Genomic DNA, 21,401 nt, shown 5'->3' with positions numbered 1-21,401 from the left:
CTTCACATTCCAAGTGAGTCAAAAACAATTAGTCTAACACATTAATGTTGGCACAGTTGTGGTGTTATTTAAAACATTGGAGCCTGTTCAGCATATTTTGCCCGAGTGAGGTTGGTTGTTACATTGTACAACAAAATGTACTCTAAAACCACAACACTGGCATCGTTTTATGATTCGTATACAGGTGTGGTGCGCAGTCTGTCAGAAAATAAGCAAACATATTGATTACTGTTTTCCCAAGTAAAGACAGATATTAACTATAACTGTCTTTTTTTTTTTTTGATGCGACACAATGATCAGTCTGCTTTTATAGAGGAATAAAAAAAATTCTGAAAAAACAAACTGCGGAGAGGCTGAAATTTGGACAAGAGGATTTGGACAATTTTATGATTCAAAATGATTAATCGTTTGTCAAAAAGAATCATTGGTTAATTTGATAACCAACTGGTTGTTGGTTCATTGTTGCATCTCGACAATAAACAAACCAGCAGTGACGAGGATCTCTTGGGCATGAACATGAAGCAACGACAACTGTGAAAACAACAATGCCACACTCCCAACTTTGTCCTTAGCTTCATGACCAGATATAAAAAATGACACACTGCTGCGAATATAAACCAAACAGGCAGACTATAATATGTGTATGCGCTTGTGCTTCGATGTAGTGTGAACATAAAACACCAAGTTAGAAACTAATTGACCCGTGTAGTGGCAGCTCCAGCTGGTGGCACGACACACTCACTTTGAGGGCCTCTTGCCAGCCAGCTGGCGATGCGTCTTTGCAAAAAATAAATACACTCTCAAAGGTGCCCGACCTGATCATCACTCACTGGGACCGATTCCCACTCACGAGAGTCTACAAAGCCAATACATGAAACATGTTACATGAACACCTACTTGCACACAGATAGCCACTTCTTATCAGTGGCCCTCAGGCCGAGACTTCAAGCAGTCCGGCATGTGCACTTGGACCGGCCGCTGGGTTTTGCTGAAGTAGATCGACAGTTTGATACACATCGCACACGCTCACAAACACAGGCCATCTGTGTGCAAACAGTCTACCTTCTCCCCCAAGGCAACTTATTCTATCCTGGGAGTGATAGTTTGTGTGTGTGTGTGTGTGTATGTGTGTGTGTGTGTGTGTGTGTGTGTGTGTGTGTGTGTGTGTGTGTGTGTGTGTGTGTGTGTGTTTGGACATGTCCACTCTTCTCAGTGGGAGAATGATTGACTGCTACCTGAGCTCACTCTCTTTTGTCTCTAGGGAAAAGTTTTGTGTGTGTGTGTGTGTGTGTGTGTGTGTGTGTGTGTGTGTGTGTGTGTGTGTGTGTGTGTGTGTGTGTGTGTGTGTGTGTGTGTGTGTGTGATGTGTGAACTCAAAATATGGCAGATAGTGGTTAATGCATTGACTCATTTTGTCACACTGTCAACCAAGTTAGCATTTAGCATTAGCTAAAGTAATAACACAACCACTAGTCACTGGTCATTGACTAGCGATTAAATTTCGTGTGTTTAATTCCTGGTGAAAATTTGCCATGTTTGAATGAGAGACGAACAAAACATAAAGAGAGTTTAGGAGTCAAGAAACGTCTTAATGTATGTAACAACAGCAGTGATGCAAGCAGAGTGCCAAAGTCATGAACATTGATGGAATTGCTTATTGATTGTGAACTGCGTTCTGGTAGTGTCAAGATTTGGACTTATTTGGAGGTGATGTACTGGAAGATTAAGGGATAGCTGTGCTTCCTGCTTAGTCATAGTGGTCTATATTGTCAAATACGCAACATCTCTCTCTCTCTCTCTCTCTCTCTCTCTCTCTCTCTCTCTCTCTCTCTCTCTCTCTCTCTCTCTCTCTCGCTCTCTCTCTCTCAGTAATGTCACACATAGTGATTGCGACATGATGGCGGTGGTTTTAAGAGGTGAATTACTTTACCGAAAGGCCCTGCATGAAATGCACCACCTGTCACTGGTATGCAGTGTACCATAATAAAACAATCAGGTTCCAGTCGTATCAGCTTAATAAAACTGTTAGCCCAATGTGAAAATATGTCATAACTTCATCAAAGCTAAAGAAACAAACACCATTTACAGCCCATGTTGATATGTTTAGTGTGCTTCAAACGCAACTTTGAATGGGATCAGCGCACAAACAACTTTCCGAGGTGGATGAACGACGAAGCCAAAGAGGGATACAACAATCGTCATATGAAATGATGAAAGGCTAAGGAAAAAAAAGACGATTTTCTTTTGACAGCTGACCCACCACCTGGAGAGAAAGGCTGACGGTTCACAGCCAAATTTCTTCTGCAGTGTTTTGCTCTGAATCCCGACTGTAGCCTCGAGCTGAGCTGAGTGAAGAAAGACTGACATTGAAGGTGCAGACACGGTCAAAGAGAAGGCACCGTATCAGGTGCATGCAACAGTCTGAATATCCAAACTGCATACTTATGTAGTTCTTTCCTGGAGGAGATCACGTATTTGATGATTGTGTTTCCTTCGGATCCACAAACAGACAGGATACTAAACAGCAACACCACAGCTAAACAACAAAGGCCCCTAAAACTTTATCAACAATCAACACGAAATATGCTGGCTCTGACGAACTCTGATTGACAGGTGATCTTTGGGAATGTGTAAAGAATGTGAACAAAATGGATCAGGTGGATTTATCCCGGAGGAAGACAGATATCAGTTTAAAAGCATCCATACATCCGTCTACGTTCTCCCGCTTCTCCTGTCCAGGGTTACAGGTGAGCTGGGACCGATCCCATCTGATATTTTTTTTCACTAAACAAAATCACATTATAAAATAGAATCATATACAGTGATACCTCTACTTACAAACATCTCTACATACGAAATTTTCAAGTTACGAAACGCCTCAACAGGAAAATATTGCCTCTTGTTACCAAAGAAATTTCAAGATATGAAAGGTAAAAATATGGTATGGCCTGCTCCTTGCAGCTCTGAGATTCCTGAACGCAACATACTTATAGCAGCGCTGCCATTGGCTACTACCGAGCATCATCCTGGCATCCCATTGGCTAAGAGGGACCTCTACCATGTGTCTATGTGTGCAGATATATACATGGGTGTTGATGCAGCATCCTCGTCATTCACCCCTGGGACCACGAGGTGTTCTGATCGCTTTACGTAAATATGAATCACCCAGAAAAAATATTTACCAGTCGGGCGATCTCTCTCCAATTAATTTCGTTAGTAGAGGTACCACTGTAATGAGATACAAATAAAATACACAAACGTGGCCATATGTGCTTTTCATCAGACTGTTTCCCAGCACTGATTTGTCACATGTGGATCAAAACACTCCAGAAAACGTTTTCTGTCTAAACACTCGACAAACATGGTGGACATGCTGTGCGGCAAACACTATGCTTGCCTCCTGACTTCAAAATGGCGCCGCAAGAGTGGCTGCCTTTCCAGCAGCTCCTATATTTTGTTGTTCTATTTCTTCCTTTCATAACTTTGCTGCTGTGAATTGGGAATTTCTCCATTGCGAGACTAATAAAGGTTTTCTTATCTTATCCACTAAAGTGGTAGGATTAAAATATACTATCTTAACATGATTACCCTTAAAGGGTGGCAGGGTGGGTTTGATTCTGGGCTCTGTCTTTCCTGCTTCCTGTGCGGAGTTTGCATGTTCTCCCTGTGCCTGTGTGGGTTTTCTGCGGGTACTCCAGTTTACTCCCATATTCCAAAAATATGCATGGTAGGTTAATGCAACACTCTAAATTGTTCCGAGATCTGAGCGTGAGAGGTTGTTTTTTGTCTATGTGTGCCCTGGGATTGTCTGTTAACCATTTCAAGGTGTATCCCCCCCACCTCCTGCACTAATTCATCTCCAGAAACGCCCGTGATCCTCATGAGGATAAGTGGTTCAGACAATGGACGGATGGATGAATTACCCTAAAATCTTGTGGGTTTTGGTGGGCGTCTGCACTCTACTCAACAACCATAGATGCCACAAAAGGACATATTAATATGAATAATCATTGTTTTTTAGAATAAAGAATCCAGCTGTTTCGAGAAAAAAACCCAGTAGAATTATGTCTGTTCGGGACTGATTGCAATGTATGACTGAGTGGATGATGCTACTGAATTTTCATGTGAACAGGCTGAACAAGAATGGGTACTCATACACTATGCATAGTTTATAAAAGCTCTACAGCGTTTTCTACTTCTACAACAAATCTACTTGATTGATGGTTAAGAGTCTATGAAGTCTAACATCCTTGTCCATTAAACCGACAAATATCGCATGGTTTGTAATTTAATGTTTAAGTTCCTTGCATGATAAATGCAATCATCCACCCAGTGTACATGATGACCAAGTGCGATTCTGACATGAGAAAAATAAGTATTGGGCATAAAGGATAAACACTTTTTCCCCTTAGGTTAGGGTGACTAGACCTCCCGGTTTAACAGAGACAGTCTCAGGTTTGAGCCTTGGGTCCCGAGTGTCCGCAGATATCGCCAGCGCCATCATTTTGTCTCACTTTAATGCAGACCTCTTCCCGTTTATTCATTTATTTTTTTCTTCCAGTCAGCAAGCCAACCATTTTCCCTCTTTGTTCCTCTGTTGTGCTCTTTTTATTTTCATGCCTGTTTGAGATGAATAAAATAAAATCAAATGTTTGCGCCATCAGGACATCAGTCATACAGTTTTTCATAATGATTCACACAATAAAGCAATTAAAAAGGAATTTTACTGTTAAATTCCTTCCTATTGACTATCACATTCACATTTGCGTTCTCGTTCTCAATCCGAATCTAATAGCTAGGAGGCATGTTTTCGCCCTACCCGAACGAGAAACATTTGAAATGTAGTTCTCATGGCCGAATGCCGCAATTGCCAGTCAGACCCAACGCAGGCTGAGCTTTTCTGGCGACATATTTCCATTTTACAGCACGAAGTGAACAACACAATTGGCTTGCAATAGCTGCCGGGACCAAGCCAAAAAAAGGTCAGATAATTTAGCGCCATTCAACTGTCAACCAAGATAACATTGAACATTTGCCAAAAAGTAATCACACAACCACTGACCACTGGTCATTGACTAGCGATTACATTTCTTACAGTGGCGATTGCTCTCGGACTGCAAGGGAAGCTCGGCTTCCCCTAAAATGTCATCCAGCCCCTTGGCGTCTCTGGGACTGGATGGCAGTGGGAGGGTACCGGACGCCAGGCTTTTCTGCATCAGATTGGATGATCTGTCTGAGCCTGTGTGCCAGTTTGATTGACATCGAAATGAGCCAATCACCGACTTTTTAGTGTAGGCATCCGTGTGAGCAATTTTTCAATTCACATTCTGTTCTGAGTTGAGCTGGAGACTTCTCCTAATCATCTTAGCGACACTCTGTGTTGTAAACAACGAGTGACAAATTAATCTTTTATTTCTGGTGGGTTTTATTGTAGTTCCTGTAGTTGTAGGACACTAATTAAGTCCCTGGAAAAGACGCCTTGCTGGTATGACAGGGTCACAGATCATTTTCTTGAAAAGGAACAGAGAGTAGAATTCACGTATAAATAAACGGACACATTTTATGATGTTGGCCAAAATTGAGCTTCCCCTCTTTGACAGACCAGCATCCACCGCTGATTTATTATATTTAGTTCCTGGTGAAAATTTAATGTGCATTCGATTCTCAGCGAAAATTGGAGTGTTCGGGTTTTGAATTGTGAAAATCTGATCACCCTGTCCCGCAACCCTAGTGAGGATCAAGCGGTTCGGTAGATGAATAAATGAATGATCACCCTGTTTGAGGTGGCTGTAATGCAGTATGTTGTCATGTCCACTCGGAAAGTGGAGACTGAACTATATTACTGCAGAGCTAAGGCAGAAAAATGTAAACTGACTTTAAATCACGAACTCGTAACCCTCCCTTGTACCCAGGAGGAGTGCACAATGAAACACGCACAGGCAAGAAATGGACATGGATTTAGATGATCGAAATATATGCAAAGTTGACAGCACGAGCTGTGCTTGGATTTTAAATGAGTGTTTGGTGAGCATGTGTGTGTGTGTGTGTGTGTGTGTGTGTGTGTGTGTGTGTGTATTGTGTGCTGAGTGTGTGTGCGTTTGTGACGACAGAGTCTGCTGTGACCGGATGGCTGCACCGTGCTGGGTTTACACTTTGCTCGCTATTGATTAATAATACAAACTCAAACCATTTCCAATGTGAATACAAGCTTTGCAATTCTTTGTCCAAAGGTCTTACAGAGCGAAAATGAGTGCGCGCATGCATGTTTGCTCTTCCATGCACTCACACAGTGTAACGTAATCTCCCTTGAGCCCTGCAGCGTTACAAGCTTCACTTCCATGCTGCTATTTTTTTTTTCCTTTTCTATTGGAGGCCGAGAACGAAAATCCCATTGCAGAGAAAGACAGCATGTCCAAGTTTGTACTTGTTCGAGCAAACATCTTTTCCAGGTGTTGAGGCTCATCCATTAAGCATGATGGCTCGATGGCGCCTTAAGTATCGACAGAATGAGTCATGAAAGAGAAGCGATAGCACTGTTGTGATTAAAACACGGCACACTTGCGGAAAGATGTATGATTTAACGGCATACCTTTAGCCAGGGCTGATTCAGTATGTTCAAAACTTAAAAACAAACATTTCTGGCTCAAATGGCATCATGCAATACTTTATTTTATTGTTAATGGAAATTTGAAGAAAGACGACGATAGTATTGTGTGTAAATATACTTCTCAGCACATATGTGCACGTGGGCCATTTATCTCCTGACATTATTTTATTCATCATTCAAGTTTATTGATTTGTGCATGCTCAATAACTTATTGTTTCTGTCAACTTTTGTAAAAATGTGACATTGAGATGTAGCTCCACTTTACAGTTTGTATCCTGTCTGTAATTTACCAGTGTTGTGACTTTTTCTGAAATGAATTTCTTTTGCTTCCAACTGGCAATAATGTCCTTTGGCGGCAAGATTACAGTCTCCCCTGTGGTTTAATGTGTTTTGGAAGCCAGAAAACATTGACTATGCTTGTCTTTTTTTTTTAAATCCAATTTAATCGAGGTGGACAACACAATTACATAAAAATATATTGTCGCTGCATTGTGAAAAAACACATATGCCCATTTTTGTCTTTTTTTTTTTTTTTAACATGAATGGGATGGCCAAAACGAGGACACCCCATTAACGTTTTTTTGTTTTAATGGAAAACTGGTTGAAATTATGTAAACTACAGTGACCGATCCCAGTTCCACAACATTCTCTCTGTTCACCAAAAACATCTTAAGACATGTTTTGGAAAGTCTCAATTCTAGTCAAAGTTTGTTAATTTATGAAGGTAGTGACAAGAAGCATTGTGAGGAAGTTCAGAACTGTACACAATTTTCCACCTTTGTCACACTTAAATAGTTATCAACTAATGTTAGCTGCATGTAGGCATGGAGTGGTTAGCAGTATCAAGGTGTACCACGATTTTAAAAAGTCATGGTGTAAAAATCAGGGAGATCAGCTTTTTTTTGGTTTTGTTTTGTTTTAATTGTGATTTTCGTTGCCCGCAGTTGTTAGTCGTGGCCGAATTGACTACTAGCTGCTGCCCGTAATGGTGCAGCACAAGTTAGCTTAGCGCCAAGCATTTGGGAGTAGCCAGGAAAGCAGGAACAAGATAGGCAACTGTGTGATGTGGCTGAGAAACGTTTTTTAACCAGCTCAGAGCTGTCCACAAATGCCGCTTGTGATGAGTGAGCCCAAGGGGATTAAAATGCGTTTTTTTTTTTCATGAAGTCGCATTGTCTGAGATCACGATTTTGATCAGAAAACAATAAATCATTAATTGTAATATGCCCCATTATGTATTCATACACATGTTAAATCTGAATAAAACTGATCATGAATTACGTGGTGGCCAGGCATATGAAATCATTGTCAGACATTTATTTCTGTTTAACATCTGAAAGCCGGTACAAGCTGGCTGGTCCAACCTCCGCCACGTATGATTGTGTAAAGCTCGAAAGGTTGGCCCTTAAAAGTTTTAATGTCAGTGGTTCATGCCAGGTCTTGGAAAGATTCCATCGTTTTCTGTCAGACTTCAAAGCGAATCAGAAAAGGATTTGAGAAGACCCAAAGGAAGCAAGTGAAGATGGTCATAAATAATAAAACGTCATGAGCCGAGACAAGACTACAGCCAAATAGCGAAAGCACAAGGGCACCAATGCACAAATAGCAAATGTGACGATGTGAACCCCCAGATTTGATCAATGACACAAACACCAATGAACGACTAGCCGAAAGACAGAAGATCAGAGTGTGAGAGTGGATGGGGTTTCGATGGGAGACACAGCTCAGTGGCACCGAAGTGACGTCGTATCGATGTTGAATGAGTGTAAATTCATTATACTCCAGCACTCCTGAGGGACATCTTCCATTTACTGCCCAATAAATGGAGCTGCTCTATTTTTCTTTTCCCCAGCTGATGCTAAGTAATACAGAGGGGCTCTTTTAACGGTTCTTGTCTTGGCCCTTCTATTTATAAGCAGTGTGCCTATTAGCGACGGTGCCTGAAAACTTGAGGCAGTGAGGGGAAAGGTTGCCATGACAACGGCCGGTGATGCAATTAGAGCCACTTGCATCATACATTTGGTAAAGCAATACTTTCCATTGTGCACACGCAGGTGGTTTAGATCACACAACCAACCGTCAAGGTTGACTCCCTCTGCATCTTCATGGCGGCGCGCCAATTGTCAAATCTTCGGGAAAACCGATTGACCTTGCAAATCTTGACTTCTTGCGATGTCAAATGATTTTTAAAAAAAGTATATACTTTATTTATTTATTTATTCAGTCCTGCAAAAATGGTGAAACAGAGTTCTCATTGAAAATTAAAGCTTGCATTAAACCACTTATACGGTCTCTGACACAAATAGACGGTGGTAATAAACCCATTGACTACTTTCTGTGTCTTCTGCTATTTACTACAAGTAGGCATGGTGAAGTCTCCATTGCCTAAAAAGCTGATCAATGTGTCACTGCTCAACGTGAGGGCGAGTAAGTGCCCTACTCAAGATAATAGGTAGTTTAACATACGGGCTTTTTAAAAAAAGTCAAAATGTCATAAAATGTAATAAAATGGCTAATGGGAATGTAGTAAGTTGGAAAGCAACAACAGACGGTACATGCCAGAGTCCTTGCACTTCCGGAGCATTTTTTTCCAATCATGTTTTTGTTTGTTCATTTATTTATAAGGGTATTGTTACAAAATGAATTTAAAATGGTTTCTAGTTTTCTTTTTTTTTTTAAAGGGGTGAGGGGTCATAGTTTATGGTAAATTTAGGGTTAAACTTTTAATATAATTACCTACCATTTTTAACTATGCAGATCGGGGCAAGGTATTTATAGTGGTGCCACTTAAACAATTTCACCCGTGTACCTGACTCGAACACCCACTCTCACAAATGAGCCATCTGGTTCTCACTCGGCTAATGCGCAGGATGAACACATTTACCAAACAATAGACCCTGTATTGTGCAAGCACAGGCTATAGACCAGACCACTGCAGTCAGTAAGGCAATTTAGGGAAATGTGAAGTAATCTCGGTGATGGCAGAGAAGGAGGAGAGGACATTAAGTTCATTAGGAGTATTAGGAGAATATGGTATGCGGCAAAGAGGGAAACATGGGTGAGAAAATGAATTGGCAATAATGAAGTCTCCTGTCGCCATAAACTTTTAAAAGCAGATCATTATGCCATATACTGTACATCTCTGCATAAACACCTATAAGACATCTCTCAAATACATACATTAGACAACTTGTTTTAAAAACAAACCCAGATTTGTCATTTTCCCCATGCTAACGTTGTTTCCTATTGTTGCTCCTGCTCTGGGATCCAGTCATTGCTATTTGTAGACTCCCTTGGCTAATGCTACTTCATTTCTTTTAATTATGTCCCACTGGCATGGAGTGCAGCTCAAAACACGAGGCAAAGAAACAAGGAGCATATAGAAAACCTGTGGCACATAATCGTGTGTAGAGCCAACCGCATTACAAGAAATATTCACACAATACCTTTGTTACTCAAGTCAAGGCTGAGTGCATTATTGTTTTTGTGTAAAGATCCAGTAAAGTGAATTTGAAGATATGTTTCTTGATACATCTTAATAATAATTTCGAATGTTACTTAAGGTAAGGCAAGGCGGGATTTAAACATTTTTAAAAGACCTCAATCAAAGGCTTGGGGGGGGGGGCTTTTTAAAAAAAATCTGGGTTTAAAGGCATTTACTCTCTGCGCTAACTTCATTTCGGTTGGCACTTTATTCCATTTACATGCAGCATCACAGCTGCTTCCCCATGTTTGCTTTACAATTTAATACAACATTACCTGTTCATTTATTCCCGTTTTTGTGATGTGACCGTTTGCTGGAACTGTTCATTTCTATTTTCTTCATTTCCTCATAAAACAAAATATTTCAAATTAAACATCGACAAACATCCTCAAACGGAATATTGCTCGAATAAATAGGAGACATCATTTATAGCCTAGCACCCTGCAGAAAACAGGAGAAATAAAATAGTTACCTAAGCAAATGTCCGACAGCTACATCAATCCCTTCCCTCATTTATTGTTCTTTTTAGTCTTTGAAGCAAGCAGATGCTGCGTCTTCATAAATCAGCGGTGAAATATGACAGTAGTTGACGGCAAATAACATCGGCCTAATCATGCTTGTTATGGAAGGGGAAAAAAGTTTGTTTGAAGGATAAGACACATGGCGATACGTCTTCAATGAGCAACAGACAATGAGAATTCCTTAATTAGTCATACTGATTGCAATTTATTAATGCGGTAGTAATGCACACGAACGACACGTCTGTCTTCTGCTTATGGAATCTTGAAAGTACAAGCTTGAACCCTTTCGTGCACCCTGTAACCTGCACATGCACGATACGCTGTCTACTGAAGGAACCACTGTCCCTGTAAGGGTTAAGGAAAACAATGTGTATATTATGTCCTCCTAGATGAGGAAAAAACGTTCAAAGACCGCTTAAAATTAGACACCCCGTTTCACTGCACTGGATAATCGCTATGATTTACGTCAGGGGTGTCAAAGTCATTTTGTCCCGGGCCAGATTTTAATTAGTTTCCTTTGGAGGGCCGTTTGGCTGAAACCATATAAAGAAGTCAAGAATAACAGTTTATTCACTGATTGTTGAAGTTACTGTAATGAGGGGTTTGGTAACAAGAAAATGCTCACAGTATCACTCTTATTTATTACAAATGAGAATTTGCAATTTTGTTCGAGATTTTAGTAAGCATCATGAAAATTGACATCTTTGATTTGCTTTCGAGGGCCACATAAAATGATGTGGCGGGCCAGATCTGGCCCCCAGGCCTCGAGTTTGACACCTGTGATTTACAATACAGACTCAAATTCAAATGCATGATTATAATACTTCACATGCGCATTTCATCTTTTCTCATTGTCCTAATAGGATCATGTGATTTTCAGCCTTATAAAAAGTTACCACGTTGGTACACGTTAATTTGAGAGAAAAAAAATGGACAAAAAAAATGTGTTCGGATATCTTTGTTACAGACCAATTGGAACAATGGACATCAAGTAGTTGTACTCTCGCTAGTTAATATGATTCGCTGAACATGGAACAGAGCTAGTTGACCAAAAATAGTTTCAACTCTGTTGTCGTCCTGCTCCACGTGTCTTTTTTCCAAACGTTATCAATAATGCAGCCATGGATGACAGAACCCGATTCTGTCACCTCCTATCTGCTGCTCGAACTCAGCAGCAGTTAGCCACAGAACTGATTTCTGCGGGTCTGCAATATGCATGAAGGAAGCCAGGACTGCTGCCGGCACACTGTTGGATGCAATTATTCAGCCGAGCTGATATGATGAGGAGAAAGAGTGCCGCTTTGTTCACATCACTGAGTGTGACATCACTTCACAAAGACCGCTGATGGACATTCGATAGAAAATATTTTCTTGTCTCTCGCCTTGGGTATTCTATTTTTATTTATTTTTTACCCTTTCCAATTACAAACAGGCATAGTGAGCGAGTGTGAGGAACACTTTTTAATGAGGAACAACATACAGTACTTGGAGACATGCAGGGAATAGATGCAAAGAAACAAAGATAATGATGCAGACACATGCAGACATCAGACCAAAATTCCAGAAGCTAAACCAATTTCAAACTTGGTAACTTGGAGGCAGTTGCTGCATGACACGAACTACTTTTTAAATATATAAACAACTTGGAATCGAGCTTTGGAAGAGTTCCCTCCAGTGACTGCTGCCCAATTGATGCTTGGCAGAGGGAAGCCATGCCATCAGAACTCTCCTTGAAAAAGGAGTTGGACAGGAATCCAAGCCCTGCATGCCGGCTGCAGTGTTGGGCATATCAGGGCTCTGTTTATATATATATATATACACACACATATATATATATATATATATATATATATATATTATTATTTTTTTTTTGATATCCCTGGAATTTTGGAGGAAGCCCAAATCAATAGCAGATGGCAGCAGGATGCATCTCACAGGAAACCCGGAGAGAGCTTGGATGGCAAGCCAGGAAGCGTCCACGTTCCTAGATGAGAGAGGCAAGCCTCCTCCATATGGTCCTCATCGCCATGCCTCAGCACAACAAAGTGCACACAGACTCATTAACACTTAGGAGAGCTGGGAGAGGAAATGGTTCTAACTTGTGCATTAGTGCCACCATATGGGAAAAGAGGTATTAGGACACAGTAAGCTTCTGATGGCCCCAGAAAAGAAGTGGAGGGTTTGAGATCCGGCAGTTAATGGACATTGACTTACAAAAACATTCCACCAAGTGATACAATTCAGTAGGCTAAACCTCAGAGAGATGCTCAAACACCGTTATGGGGCAAATTATTGTGCCATGAGCTGTGTGCCACATATAATTATCCAGTTTTACAAAACTGATCTGAAAAATGATTATATAGCTACCGTATTTTCCGCACTATAAGGCGCATTTAAAAGCATTCAATTTTCTCAAAAGCCGACAGTGCGCTTTATAATTTGATGCACCTTATGTATGGATTAATATTCTGTTTTCTCGGACGTAGTATTTTAAATGTTCTGTAAAGTGCTTTGTTACAGCTGCAGCGGTTGTGAAAGCTCTATATAAATAAAGCTGTATTGTATTGTATTCCTTTAGCGTAGCTCCATCTTGTGGATGTATAACGCAACCGCAGCCACTATTGTGGCTTCTGTTCTATACATTTCATAATGGGGTTGGCCCAACATATGAAAACAGTTTTAAAATAGGCAAATAACTGAAGGCACGCCTCATACTCCAAAGCGCCTTACCGTGCCGAAAATACGGTAGGATATATTATATACCTATGTTCATGGGCAAGGTTGACAGGGGTTAGAACAATTCATTCCCTTTTGTCATTACATTATTCTCAGCGGACCTTGAATGCATCAGAAACAATCCGTACACACGGGCACAAGATCAATCAGCACATGAGAGACGTGCTGGACATGGCAGAGCTGAAAAAAAAAATTTCAGCAAACAAGCCTGGAGAAGGCACAAAAAAAAAATGTGCATGCACTCTTCCAGACAAGCAATGTCAGTTGGGTAAATCTATTACACAGGGTAATGCAGCCAAATCATGACAAATTAATAGGTGATGCAAACGTTAGGGACAATGTCAACCCCCCCCCCCCCCCCCCCAGCACTTCTGAAATGATCGCCATGCATCTTTCTCGGAGGAATGCCAGAAAATGTAATGCTACAGATAAGTCTTTTTGTTAATGTTGACATTCCGTTGACAATGGTGAGGTACCTGTATATAACATAAATCTAACTTTATTGCTATGAAAGAAAATTAGTTTTATTGTATTTGGCACTATCTGAAATTTACACGTTGCTCTTTGACAATGTCACTTAAAAGGGAGTCTTCTTATATTTATAAAGGAATATTTTCTACCAATTAAGTATCTCCAGTGGCTATAAAGTATCCATCCCATCAGAGGTGCGCCAAGACATGGTATGGAACTTTTAGGAAGTACAACGGAAAGGCACAATCTACCATGATGTATCAAAGAAAACTACAATACTTGGGAGTAAACATGACCTAATAGGTACACAGAAAGCTCTTTCGGTTTGTATCGAGTCTCCATCAAGGGGAACGTGACGAAAACTGTCTGGAAGTCTTGCGGCTGGCCTAGTTGTAGAGGCGCCTCCAATGAGCCCCATAATTCACCTCCCTGCTGTGCACCTCCTCATTCAATTGCTTTAGGTCTCTGATCAATAGCTCCAACCAATGTGGCTACAAATCACTTTATTTTGTTCGCCCTCTCCCTCTCTTTCACCGGCTTCTGCGCAGGGAAAATAAAAACAGCGACCAGGGGGATGGAGATGTGAAAAATTGACCTCTTCTTTTAAACCAGTTCAAAACGAGGACTCCAAATAGGCCAATAGAGAAAAGTGGAAGTGATTTTCATAGAAGCAAAGCAGCACTGTGGAACCCTGTCACTCTTTGCAAACTTTTATCTCACTATTTCTTAGTTAACACTCCTGAAAGTTGAATGTAGCATATAATTGTGTTCAGCCAAAAATCAAAATGCAGCGTCCCCTGCATATCCAATACACTGAACTTATTCTCCGAGGTACCTTAAGGGCCTTCAGCGTACATAATTTACAAAAACACACACTTTGGAGAGGATGGGTAACCGCAAGGGACAGAGAATGGGCGTGCATTTAAATTTATTGACAGTATCCAGCACACACACTGCTGGCTTTAAGCGTAGCGTTGGAGCGATGTGAGATGCTACTAGCTGCCGCTGTTGAATTAATTGAGGATGACACAAAATTATCTAAAAAAAAACAGCCACCCTTTGTGATTTTCATCAGTAAGCTGGGAGTGCTTGGTGTGATATTTTCTCTGTGAGAGGAAAAAAACAAAAAGTACAACTAGGGTTCGTGTGTAGTTTGGAATATGATGGGAGAGTGTTTAGCAGCACTCAGCTCATTTGTCTTCATTTTCTCTCTTATGAGCGCTGAGCTCATCCTGACCTGCAACATGATGCCACCGCTATGTTCACAGCTCTGTGCGGGCAGCTGCACGGACGCTCTCGCGTACACACTTGCAGAGACTTACAGCGTGAGCAGTCAGATTGAACAAATAGATACATAGTCAAAATCTGACCCGAGGGACTGGATGTTGGTGTGACACCTCGAAGGGGAAAGCTGGCCAATAACCAGAAAAGTACTTTAGACTGTGAAAATATTACATACAGCTGCACCACCTAATGCAGTGGTGTCAAATTCATTTTTGTCACGGGCCACTTTAAAGTTAAGTCTCCCCTCGAAGGGCCGTTACAACAGTGAAACCAAATAAATGTTTAATCGTCTCTTGTATCATGACTTCTATACAACAAAGTGGTGGCTTACTAAGTTTTGAAATCACTCAAGTCAGCTATATACAGTAGTTTGTTCAAGTAAGTGTAAACAGGGTAACAAAAGTACTGCAAGATCTCTACGTTATTCATTACTCCTGACAATTTGGCATTTAGATACAGATTTTAGCCAGAATGATGGAAGTTGACATTCATGATTTGCTTTCACGGGCCATATAAAATGATGTGGCGGGCCGGATCTGGCCCCGGGGCCTTGAGTTTGACATTTGTGACCTAATGGAATCAACAGAGAGGGAAACGTATGTCTTTCCAAAGTTAATAAGGCAGAGTTTTAATAGACGGCATCAGAAAATTACTAAGTCAATAAAATCTTGATAATATTGACTGTATGTCGGCGGCACTGCATATTACTGAGAAATGTTTTGTCCCATCCATGTTGCTAAATTAAGTAGCCAGTTTTATTGCTGAGGATGAAGGACTACGAAAAAAAAATGATCATCCCTTTCTTTATATAGAAGCTACCACTAATGTATTCCATCTAAATCCTCTCCCAAAAAATCAATAAACATGCAAGGCACAAAAGCAGTGTGAAAGCTTGTCCGTTTAATTCATACCATAAACAGCACAAGCAACAGCAGAACATTTAACAATGCAGTTTTTTTTAAGTTATTTCTCTTTGCTCAACCCCCCCTTCTAAAATTGCTCTTTTCACTAAGTGCGTCTGCTCACGAGGAAATAATGAAAAAATAAGAGAAAAAAGCTTTCCACTCTCTCACAGAAATTCGTTTTCAACTGTGCCAATAGAAAAGATTGTCTTTCAGAAGAGCCGTTCGGTTACCCGGGGCAACAAGACATTTTTTTATTTTTTTTAGCTAGCGCATGCATATCGTTGTCATTAGGCACTGCCATTTGTCTTTGAATGTGTCTCTGCTCGTGGTTGCGCTTGTTAATTATCCACTTCCAATATGTCCCCCATACTAAGGAATGCTTGAACACATGGCTGTTTTGCTGTTTTAGAAGAATTCAACAAACAGATTCTCACTCAGTGCTGTCGAGGATCAGACTGTTTTTGGATGAAGTAAATAGATTTTTTTCGGCCGCTTTTCATTTTGATCACTATTGGTACGCGAGGTAACCTGACAACATTTTTGCTTGATAGAAAATATTTTGAATGGATACAAACTGACAAACATGAATTTTTAGTTTTTCATGTAGAAATTATATAATATATCCATCCATCCATTTTCTAATCCATTTCCCCTGACAAAGGCGTGCTGGAGCCTATCCCAGCTGTCTTCGGGCTGTAGGCAGGGTACACCCTGAACCGGTTGCCAGCCAATCGCAGGGCACACATAGACAAACAACCATTCGCGCTCACAATCACACCGAGTGACAATTTGAAATGTTCAATCAACTTACTATCCATGCTTTTGGAATGTGGAAGGAAACCAGAGTACCCAGAGAAAACCCACACATTCACGGTAAGAACATGCAAACTCTAAACAGGAAGGCGGGAGCCGGAATTGAACCCTGCACTCTGCACTGTGAAGCCGACGTGCTAACCAGTTGACCACTGTGCCGCCCTTATAAAACAGTATATGTTTTTTTTTTTGGGGGGGAGGGGGTTAATTGTGAAAGTCATTTGAAGAATTTCTAGCCATTCTAAAATGTATTATTAATACATATGGTATGCTGATAAAGTTTTTGTAGACATTTGTTGGTTGTGAAATCCTACTAAAATACTGTACATGACAGATATAAAAGTTGCTTTAAATCGTAACTTCCCGATCCAATAAAATGTACAAATAAACACACCCATGTGAAATAGAGACTGGCTCATTTAGCGGACGCCTTTCCTTCCCATTCAGCACGTTTTTTGCTTCAGAGGTTATCTATCATACATTGGGTTGAGCAATTTATATGGAAAACACTTTTAATGTGCAGCAGAGCGGCGCATCGCATGCAAACGAGACATCCGTTTAAAATACATGTCAGCAATGTTTCATCTATTAAAGGCTTTTTGGCTGAGCGATGCCTCACCTCGCGATGTTCAACATATGGCGGCTCAGATAAATGTTGCTCATTGTCTCTAGAGCAACACACTCAGCCTCTATGGTCGTCTATTGCATAAAGGGAATCTTGTAGAATGGGAAAGTAGTCAGAGATTATTGCGGACTATGTGATTCCCCAGGAAGGTGCGCTTACTATGCTTCGCAGCAATGACATCCTTGAGTCTGATTAAAACACTGCATTCTCTCAGCACTTCAAGAGGGATCATGTCAAGGCTGAATTTCTTCACCTGTAATTAGGTAGTTTCAACATATGCAGAGGCCTCATGGGACACTTTGGACTCTGCCTGAACTTTACCGTGCAATATCCAATTCCAAAGCCCACGGGTTTTTTTCGGAGTCCTAAAAAAAAACGTATCGCCACGCCTACCTCTTTGTGAACCTTTTTTTTCCTTCATACATGCGCAGCTTGCCTAACACGATTTGAACTGCCAGTGCCTCTTAAGCTTCACCTTGCGAGTTCAAACTGTGAACATCGTCTATTCAGTTTGTTTTGAATAGAGCGGCTAAATGGATGTGGCACACAACAAAAGGCAGTCGTGAAAGTGGTCAAGCTACTTAGATCGGCAGCAACACAACAGAGACAAAAATACAAACGCAACACTGTTGGTTTGGGCTCCCACTTTCCATAAATTTAACTTAAAGATGTCCTAAAAGCAAACAAGAGGCGTACAATATATCTTTTGAATACATTTCAATTTAAACCTGTATTAGTGAGTTCTAAAGAAATTTGTAATTTATTGACAAATGCTATCTGATGTTTTCAATGTCAAGAAATCGTTTTGGCTAACCTTTATCAAATACAATAAAACGAGACGTACTCGGTGAATGTCAAAGGATGAGTTGTTTATCCTTTTATTTGGCTTCTCTGGGGGGAAGGAACAGCTTCAGAAAGGGGTGTTAAGAGAAAAGTAGAGAAATAGAAGATCGCAGGATACACTGAGATAAACAACCATCCGCGCTCACACTCACACCCAGGGGCAATTTTGAGTGTTCAATCAGCCTGCCATGCATGTTTTTGGAATGTGGGAGGAAACCAGAGTACCCGTAGAAAACCCACGCAGGCCCGGGGAGAACATGCAAACTCCACACAGGAAGGCTGGAGCCGGGATCAAACCCACAACCTCTGCACTGTGAGGTCGATGCGCTAACCACAGCACCACCGGGCCGCCATATTTCAATTTGTGATTTTAAAAAAATACTTCACAGTTTAATTTTAATATGAACATGATATTGAAGAAAACAATCGGGCCATGGCTATCGACCCAAAGACTTGTGAGTAGACACACAAAAGCATCAATGAACACTCTTTACTAATATAAAAGCCAAGAAGTCTCATACACACTTCTTTTGCAAAACAGTTTTGAGCAGAGAAAAGCCAAATTTTATATATCAGTGAAACCTATTTCTTCCGACAACGAGACTACCTCCAAAAAGCTCTTGGAAGTAAAACAAGAGGACTGCAGTTAATGGTTTGCTGATGCTCGTGCGTTGAGTGTTTGTCATCGCACTGCTCGGCAGAGTGGTCTTGAAGCAAAGACTGCATCGGATTCACTTTCCATTTAATGGAGTGCTAGCATGCATTAAGTAGAATCAGTTATGTACTAAATATAGGCCAATTCATATGGTGAGATGTGTTGGCTGTGAATGTATAAATATCTGTATAGTAAAGAAACGAGCAGAAAGAACAGCCTTGGTGAAAGAATAACAACAGTGAGTAAGCACACCATTGTGCATGTGCTACGTTTGCTGAGATATGGCACATAACCATCCAACGGTCCATTCATTCAGCCAACAAACCAACTAACCGTTCACGCATCGACCCATGGCCATCAATCCATCACATTTTTGTCCACACAGTTTTGTTTGCCGTATTCATTAAGTCGGTCTTGTTATTTAATGATCGACATGCATTCATCCAGCCGTCAAGATCCCATCTATCAAATGTCACGGGTTGTGGCATTTTGCGGTGATGGTGGACAGTGGTGGAGGAGTCGAGTAGCAGGGGGGCAAAGCAGGACGAAGCACCAAAAAAATGATTTCACCAAAAAAAAAAAAAACAGGCTGGGAGAGCTGATTGGTTGTCACAAGGTGTGAATATAAAAACCGGATGAGCAAGGAGAGATGACAAAAGCAACACAGGGCAAACATAACAGGGCAAGCCAAGGAAGCTTTCTCTATCGAGTCCATTTCAAAGACAAGGCAACTCAACGTGCTTCACAAAACATGAAACAAAATGTAATCCAATCACAACAGTCAAGAAAAACGTACAACATGACATCTAGTGCCCAGAAAATACATTCATTAACCCATCATTCATCAGTTCTTTCCAATCCATCCATTAACCGTGCGTTCGGCCGCCTTGAATTCATCCTTCACCTACCACCCACTGACAATCATTACACATTCAGCCCACCTAACCTTTTTTCTATCTATTCGTCACTGGAAGGACATTTCATTCTGGCTGGTTTGCACTTACTGCTGTGTGCACACGCTGTACACAAACACACTAAACAGCAGATGTAGTTTTAATCCCAAAGACACTGTCCATGATGTGTGTGCCTGGGTAGAATAGCGGCAGGACTGATGGAAAGGGCATCATGAATAGTGCATCAGGATGGGTAGGGTCAGACTCTTCAACGCCTGTAACCTCTCAGCAGATGATCTCCAGCTGGTTTTGTGCGGGGGTCTTTGACTGGTCAGACATTAGTGCATGCGTGTGTGTGTATGTGTGTGTGCGTGTGTTTGTGTGTGTGTGTGTGTGTGGTCTTTTCTCTAGCAGGGACTGCTCCATATTCATGTTTCACCAATAAGCAGAGAATTGAGTGTCACATGAGGCCATTTACTTCCTGGAAATTGGGCTGGAAATTATAGGGGGTGACATCATGGGGGTCCGACCTTTGAACCGCACATTGTGTGTGAGAGTTAGTATGGAGGTTTTGTTCAATTTGTTTGAGTGTAAATTGAGGCTTTGCTCAATAACACGAACCAAGACTATTTTAATGAAGCCTTCCTCGATCAACTTTCAATCTTCAGTCAATCTGCTAATGAATAGATGAATGGACACATATCACATTCTTTTTTCAGTCTGATCTATTCCTCTTCTAATATTTTTGCGCCCCACAGTGAATAGTATTTAATAACAGGCCAGGCAGGCAGGTAAACAGCTTGGACCGATCTGTTCCTTCTCAGATGCGAGACCAATCTGAAGCAGGTCAGGCGTTGTTGCCTGAGCCAGAGATGGAAAATATACGCAGGAAATTACACCAATGGATGAAATACAAACAAATCACTTCAAAATTGGGCAAACTCAAATGCAGCTCGGGCTATTTCTATTGTGTGAATTCTGAGGGATAAGCAAAAGATTTTTTTTTTTTTAAATGGATGATGACAGTCAGTGGCATGATCAATCTTGGTAGGATGGATCGTTCCTTAGCGACTTCATCCATCCATCCTTCCATTTTTCTATCCTGCTTATCCTTGTCATGTCTGTCTGTTTGTTTTGTTTAAAGCCCCAGCTGTATGCGAAAGGCGTTTCCCTCCAGCAGGCGCACCCGTTCCACGTTTACCAATCAAAGGCTGGCATGTATTAAAGGACTGCCAAGCTGCTTAGTCTCTTGTCAGATTATTGACCTTGCTTGCTGTTGTGCTTCAAGTGGTGTATTCTAGACCTCTCGATAGCTTTCATTGTCACTCTCGTTTTGTCATCGAACTTTGTATTTTCATTACTCCTTTTTATCGAGCCTGATCTTTGGTTTCGCGTTATTGGACTTGTGATATTTTGTTTGTGTATTCTCGGTGTGCTCTTGTACCTTGCCGTTGCAAGCGCTTTTTGCTTTATGCATTGTTTTTTTGGGTTGTTTTTTCCTGGCTCCTTGTGAACAGCGATTTCAGTTTGTACTTTGTCTGGAATAAATCTTTTTTTGTTATCA

General features: G+C 41.0%; 1 protein-coding gene across 4 annotated transcripts in view; it reads right to left on the bottom strand.

Moving 5' to 3' along the window:
* agrn (agrin) overlaps window positions 1–21,401 on the bottom strand; it is a 250,841-nt gene that overhangs the window by 123,966 nt on the left and 105,474 nt on the right. The gene's annotated exons all lie outside the window — the stretch shown is intronic.

This window comes from Hippocampus guttulatus, chromosome 1, assembly GCF_054856545.1.
Source record: "Hippocampus guttulatus isolate MCC_2025c chromosome 1, RoL_Hgut_1.0, whole genome shotgun sequence".
Lineage (NCBI taxonomy): Eukaryota > Metazoa > Chordata > Actinopteri > Syngnathiformes > Syngnathidae > Hippocampus > Hippocampus guttulatus.
This window is presented reverse-complemented; position numbering and strand designations above follow the sequence as displayed.